Source organism: Camellia sinensis, chromosome 3 (assembly GCF_055761805.1).
Source record: "Camellia sinensis isolate YWXY chromosome 3, ASM5576180v1, whole genome shotgun sequence".
NCBI lineage: Eukaryota > Viridiplantae > Streptophyta > Magnoliopsida > Ericales > Theaceae > Camellia > Camellia sinensis.
In genome coordinates this window covers 209,465,056-209,471,434 of record NC_138963.1, presented here as the reverse complement: position 1 = coordinate 209,471,434, position 6,379 = coordinate 209,465,056, and the positions used below count along the sequence as shown (strand labels likewise).

Genomic DNA, 6,379 nt, shown 5'->3' with positions numbered 1-6,379 from the left:
GAGAGGTGAACTTCTACACTTGTGCAATTGAGACTGTAGGTAAGAATTCTAGTATTTGACTTTGTAATGTAGTTGATTAATGCATAGAAACAAGTGAATGAGGTGAATTCATTTGGGAATTGAGCTAGAATTGAAGAAAGTTAAGTCATTCCATACATGCATGTGTATTTCATAGCATCTTGAGTTTGAAATCAAAGAATTTTCACATGCATGTGTAATTCATGAAGTTTGGAGGTTGGTCTCAAACAATTTCAACTTTCATGTACTCATCCTACATGTGTTTTGAGAATTCATCTTATGTTGAATCAATTTATATCACTTGATCATGTTTTGGGAGCTTTGGAGTCAATCCATTGCATACATAACATGTTTTGTATATTTTGAGCTGGGTTTTGGTCAATTGACATGCTTTTGGGCTTTGATTTCATGAAATGATTTTCAATTCTTTAAGTTTTCCAAGTTTAGACTTGTTTTCTCGAGTTTTGGGGCCCAAAAGTTGAGTTTAATGGCTTTGAATTCAAGTTTGGAGCTTGGGAGTGCAATCTGGAAATTCCAGATTCTGCACTTCCGCTCGAGCGACAGAATCTGTGCTCGAGCAGCCATTCTGTGATTTCACACTTCCGCTCGAGCAACCTGAAGTCTGCTCGAGCGTAAAATGCATGCATCCAGAAGTTTGCATGTTTTGCAGACTGCTCGAGCGGCAATAGTTGCGCTCGAGCGAGGGAATGAATCTTATGCTCAAGTGAGAGTCGAGCGGCCATCGAGCGGAGATTTCACATAACCAATGCTTTTGCAAAGTTTACAGTCACATGTTTGCATGTTCGCTCGAGCGTGGGAAGTTGCGCTCGAGCGGGACCTCTGTTTTCTACAAATTTTGTTAAATGTGTTCAAGTGCATTTTAGCATCCTTATTACATCCTAGGCACTCCTAGGCCATGATTAAGGCTCAATAAGAGGTTAAGATTTTGAAATACACTAAGAATGAAACGAAAGAGGTTGAGTACCAGCCGAGTGTGTGTTTCATTATGTGTTTCTGCTACATGTGTGTAGGTCACGCGTCACAAGTTATCTGAATTGTCTGTTCTACAAGCGGAGCCATCTGTGAGTAATAACTTAGTAAAGTTATGTTTAACTTTAATTATTTTCTGAATGATATGAAGTAAGATCTGTTTTATGTAATGTTATATTTTGTACAATGAATGATTGTCCAAGTTTCTGAAATGTATTCGTGGCATCTTTAATACAAGGCCCTTGCCCGGGGGTAACAATACCATGCCTTATAAGCAAGGCCCTTGCCCGAGGGTAATAATACCGTGATCTCACCGCCCTTGCCCGAGGGTAACAATATCGCGGCTCAAGCATGTTACAAGTTCCCAGTACTGGGGGTTCCTTATGGAACTAACAAGCATGATAACGCTAATAGATGTACCATGTATGATTAAGCAAGAACTCTGTTTCCTATATGAAGTTTGAACAAGAATACGAATATATGTTTGTTTTGATATGAATTTTGGTTTCTGAATCTGTTGCAGACATCATTCATTTAAACCCTTTGCTCTATTATTACTCATCAGGCTCTCGCTCACTATTTATTTTATGTATGTCAGTGAGCAAGTGCGTGACCAGGCTTAAGCTGTTGCCTGGAGTGTTGAGTCAGCCAACCACTGTGCCTTCCGGGGAAGTTCCCTTTTTGAAGAAGTCAAGTTTTGTGCACCTGTCAAAGATGTTTTGCTATTTGTTATTGCTTATTTGTATATGGGGATAAGTTTCCTTTTTGATTACATCGGTGCACATGGGTGACGTAAGACTAATGTATTTATGACGTCACACGTATATGTATATAAGTCCATTTTAAAAATTTCCGTCTCATTTACGTTATTACAACTCTATGGACAATGTATATTTCTATAATTGCTTCCGCAACCCCTTACCATGTGTCATTCTGTTAAGAGGCCTTTGGTAATCCGAGGATTACTGGCCGATTACGACACTAAACCTATAGGGGGGGTTTGGGTCGTGACATATATACTTCAAGATCACTAAAACTCTAGATTTCCAAGCTAAAGATAATGAAACACATATGACAAAAAGTTAAAATTTCCCTTATTAGAAGATCTAAGTAGTCAATTATCTTAGATTGGATTCACTACTGTTCCAGTGAAAAAAACCAACCCTGACATCTCTTCCTTGATTATGAAGACAGAAGGGTGATTAGCAATGAAACTTGAATGTTCTATTTGACGCATCGCATATCCAGAAAACATACTACACATACTAAATATTGTAGCCTCCGTGCCTTTCTCATCGACCTCAATAAAAGCTTTGTGAAACATGTTCGAGACAAAGAATGGGATGCCCTTAGGAACATGTATCATCTCTGTAAAGTCAGTTGGATTTTCACTGAAAGGCAATGAATGTCCCACATCATGTATTGCATCACAAACATCAAAATCATATGAGAATTTGAATTTTGGAATCCAAATTTCATCAAGCTTCACTAAATCCAAGTTTGATCCCAAGTCTTGCTGCAAGAACCCAGGATTGGACTCAAACTCTTTTAGGAGATCTTGCAATCCATCTCACGCGTCTGGAAGAAACAAGTACATAGTAAATTGGGTGTTGAGTGCTGCTCTCCCATTCCCACTTGGATATGAGATTTTGAGGACTTTGAAACCTTCGAATGATTTGTATAGATATTTGTCACGGTGGTTGGTCATAAACGGAACTGAAACTATATCTCCATTGAGTAGATAGAAATCTCTGTTTTTAGTGTATTTTGCATCAAATTCTATAGACCAAGTTCCTTTGAAGTAGAGTCCATTTGCAAGGATGATTGATGTGTCTGGAGATAGAGACTTAGGGTTAAGAATTTTTTTGATAAGCCCTCTTAATGCAACCTTTGCCCATGAGTTAACTTTATTCACCACTTCATTAGCCTATGTAGATATATTTCATTATTCAGAGTCAAAGAACAAACATCGTAAACTAAAATTAGTCAACAAATTAAAAATAGAGCTCTCTACAATAAGTCATTTATTGACAGCAACTTTGTTAGAATACAGAGGAGAGTAAGATGTATATATATCTTGTTTTGGAAATCAACAACTTTGGATTCTACATTGTAAACTCTGCTTAGAAGCTTTTGATAAGAAGGGGCTAGAGGAAAGCATTTTGATTCTCATGCCCCATTCACAAAAGAGATAATCAGATCTCTTCCGTGGCCCCCTATGATGTTCTGAGATGGTCCTCTTTGGCAAGTCACATTCATTATTTTCATGGATTCCGAATTGACATCCTCTATGCTTTTCAATCCAAGAAAATCAAGATACTTTTTTAGAGTGCGGCCTTTTGTTCCTCTAACAAACATGTTTAGCGTGGCGTTGAGTGATAATGAAGAGCACAAGAAATTCCTTTCTCTATTACATGCTTTCTTCTCTAGTATTTGAATCGCGGCATGCATGAGGTTCTATAATGGAGAATTTGTGTTAATTAGCAGGTTGGTAGTGACAAAAAGAGACCATATTTTGAAATTTCATCCAATTCTCTTTATACTGCTACTGTATCATCAAAATCATCATAAAAATTTCTCATTCTTCCGACAATAGCATGCTTAAAAATATTCACATCTAAAAAACAAAAACAATATTTTTTTTACTTTGTATAAAAGACTAGATCATAAATTTTTCTTATTTCCAACTAAATTTTCCATTACATAATTTGCATTATTGTAACTCAAAATTCCTAAACTAAACACGATAATTTAACTTCCTTTTTTCCCCCTCCCCTCAAACTAAAACTAAGTTTCTGCCAGATTGAATACTGCACCTGTGAAAATAACCAACCCCGAAACCTCTTCCTTGATCATGAACAAGAAAGGATGATCCGCAACAAAGTTAACTTTTTTTGGCTCATACAGTGAACATCCCCTTGATGCGCTGACAGTAATGGCTACAGCCTCTGTGCCAATCTTATCTATCTCAACACAAGCTTTATGAAAAATGTTTGAAATAAATGTTTTCGATTTAACATTCAATGATACTCTCATGTCCTCCATGGCCTTGCAAACCTCAAAACCGAACGAGAATTTGAATTTCGAGATGTAAAATTTGTTGAGCTCCGCTTTCCACAAGTTAATGAGGCTCTAATCCAACAACCCAAAATCAGAATTTAGCTTTTCCAAAAGATTTGGAAGACCATCTATCTTGTTTGGGAGCAAGAAGAACAAAGAGAATCGAGGGGTGCCGTCGTTGGTGACGTCGTAATTAGAGTCATCGGTATCGATGTCATCAGTTTTGGTGTTGTCGAGTGATTTGAAATTTGTTGAGTATCCACACCAATGTGAACTTGGCTATGAAAGTCAAGTATAGGGGCTATAAATATAGATTTTCTGAAAGTTTTTCAAACCTAGGGTGGTTATGTAGTAAGCTTGCCATTTATTTTTATAGTTGGCTGTTAAAGGTTAACAAACAGAGGCTCTCCCATTTATGTATAAAATAGGAAGAGCTGTGAGTTGAGATAGATCATCAAAAAGTGAAAGACAGAGCAGAGAGTGTAATCTGTGAGTGAGAGAGTTCTATAGAGAGAAAGTGAGATGTAAGTGTTGTAAACTCCTTCTGGAAAAATTCTATAGTGGATATCTCTCCCGTGGACGTAGGCTATTGCTGAACCACGTAAATATTTTATCTCTTTTCTGTGTGTGATTGATTTCTGGATGTGCCTAAACCTAACAAGTGGTATTAGAGCCTCGTTAGTCAATTTTCAAAAAAAAATAGGGTGTGTTTTTCAGAATTGCCCAGAAATTAAGTTACTCAAAATTCACTTTTAAGCATACCGGGAGGAAGTTTTCGATGAAAGGATTCTAGAACTGTAAAGCAGAGCCCCTGATGAGCCTCAACGCGCCTTTACGCACCACCTGAAAAAGACATGTGAGTCCCAGTTTCACCCACGCGCCACACGCGTTGTTGAGAGTACTGGCGTGTCACACCAGTCTCAGGCATGCGCCTAACGCGTGGCTGAAGGAGGAAGGCGAGTGAACTACGCGTGATACCAACGTCACTGCCACGTGTCCACACCACATCAGAAGCACCTGTCTACCACATGTCTACCACGTCACCACCAGGTCAACACTGTGTCAGGCCACGTGGTTGCCACGTCATTGACAGGTCATCGCTACGTGTCTGCCACGTCATCACCAGGTCAGTGCCATGTGACAGAGCCATATGTTTGCCACGTCAGCACTGGTTAGCCGATCTATCCATCGGGTTGACTTGACCCGACCCGACCTAGAGGCAAAGGAGTTATCTGGTGTTTCACGGCTATAGTCCATCCGTAGATCTGAACCATTTGAGGTCCGTTTTTGACAATCCAATAGCGGATTCCAATTATTTGGAGTATTCTGGAGCGATCCGTATGGTCAGATTTTTGAATCAGAGTTTTTGTAAAAAGTAAAAAAGACAATGGAGGAATTCACATCAACTTCAAGATCCATGATCAAGTTGAATCCTTCCAATTATACAATTTAGAAGCCGCGGATGGAAGACATCCTACATTATAAAGACCGTTTGACCCTATTGCTCTAAAAGGAGGTAAACCAGAAGAAGTAAAGGATGAAGACTGGATAAAAATGAACTGGAAGATTGTTGGTTGTATCAGACAATGGATAGACCACAATATGTTCCACCATGCCGCCTAGGAGATAAATGCATATGTCCTCTAGACAATGTTAGAGGGAATGTACCAGTCAAAGACTGCCCGGAACGAAGCCTTGGTGATGAGAAGACTCGTAAATCTGAAGTTGAAGAATGGTGTGTCTATCGCAGAGCACACTAGTGAATTCAAGAATCTAGTGAATCAAACTTGCAACCGTCAAGATGCCCTTGGATGATGAAATGCAAGCCGTACTACTACTCTGTTCTTTACCAGATAGTTGGGAGACATTGGTGGTTTCTCTCAGCAACTCTACACTAGAAGGGAAGCTGACCATGAGCATGGTCACAGATGCCATGTACATTGAAGAGATAAGGAGGAAATACATGGGAGGTAATCAGTCTCATGCTCTTATCACAGAAGATAAAGGCAGAGACAGAGGTAAAGAAAGAGGTAATGGAAGAAGCAAGAATAGAGACAGATGGAACATAATGAGTAAATCCAGAGACAGTAAAAGTCAAGGTAACGTTAGCTTCACTTACTTTCACTGTGGCCAGGAGGGTCACATAAACAGGAACTGTCCAAGCCGGAAAGATAAAGGCCAAAGCAGTAAGTCAAAGGGAGATGAGAACACGATAGCCACAATAATTGATGAAATACTTCTTACAGTTGGTGAAGAGGAGGATTACCTTTACGTGGCTGACCATAGCTGTACAGAGTGGGAGATAGACACA

At 39.2% G+C, this 6,379-nt stretch overlaps 2 pseudogenes; both read right to left on the bottom strand.

The window, feature by feature from the left end:
- Window positions 1-2,131: 2,131 nt before the first annotated feature.
- On the bottom strand, window positions 2,132-3,590 carry LOC114271171 (serpin-Z4 pseudogene; annotated as a pseudogene).
- A 205-nt stretch (window positions 3,591-3,795) lies between these two features.
- On the bottom strand, window positions 3,796-5,682 carry LOC145822193 (serpin-Z1 pseudogene; annotated as a pseudogene).
- Between the last annotated feature and the right edge of the window lie 697 nt (window positions 5,683-6,379).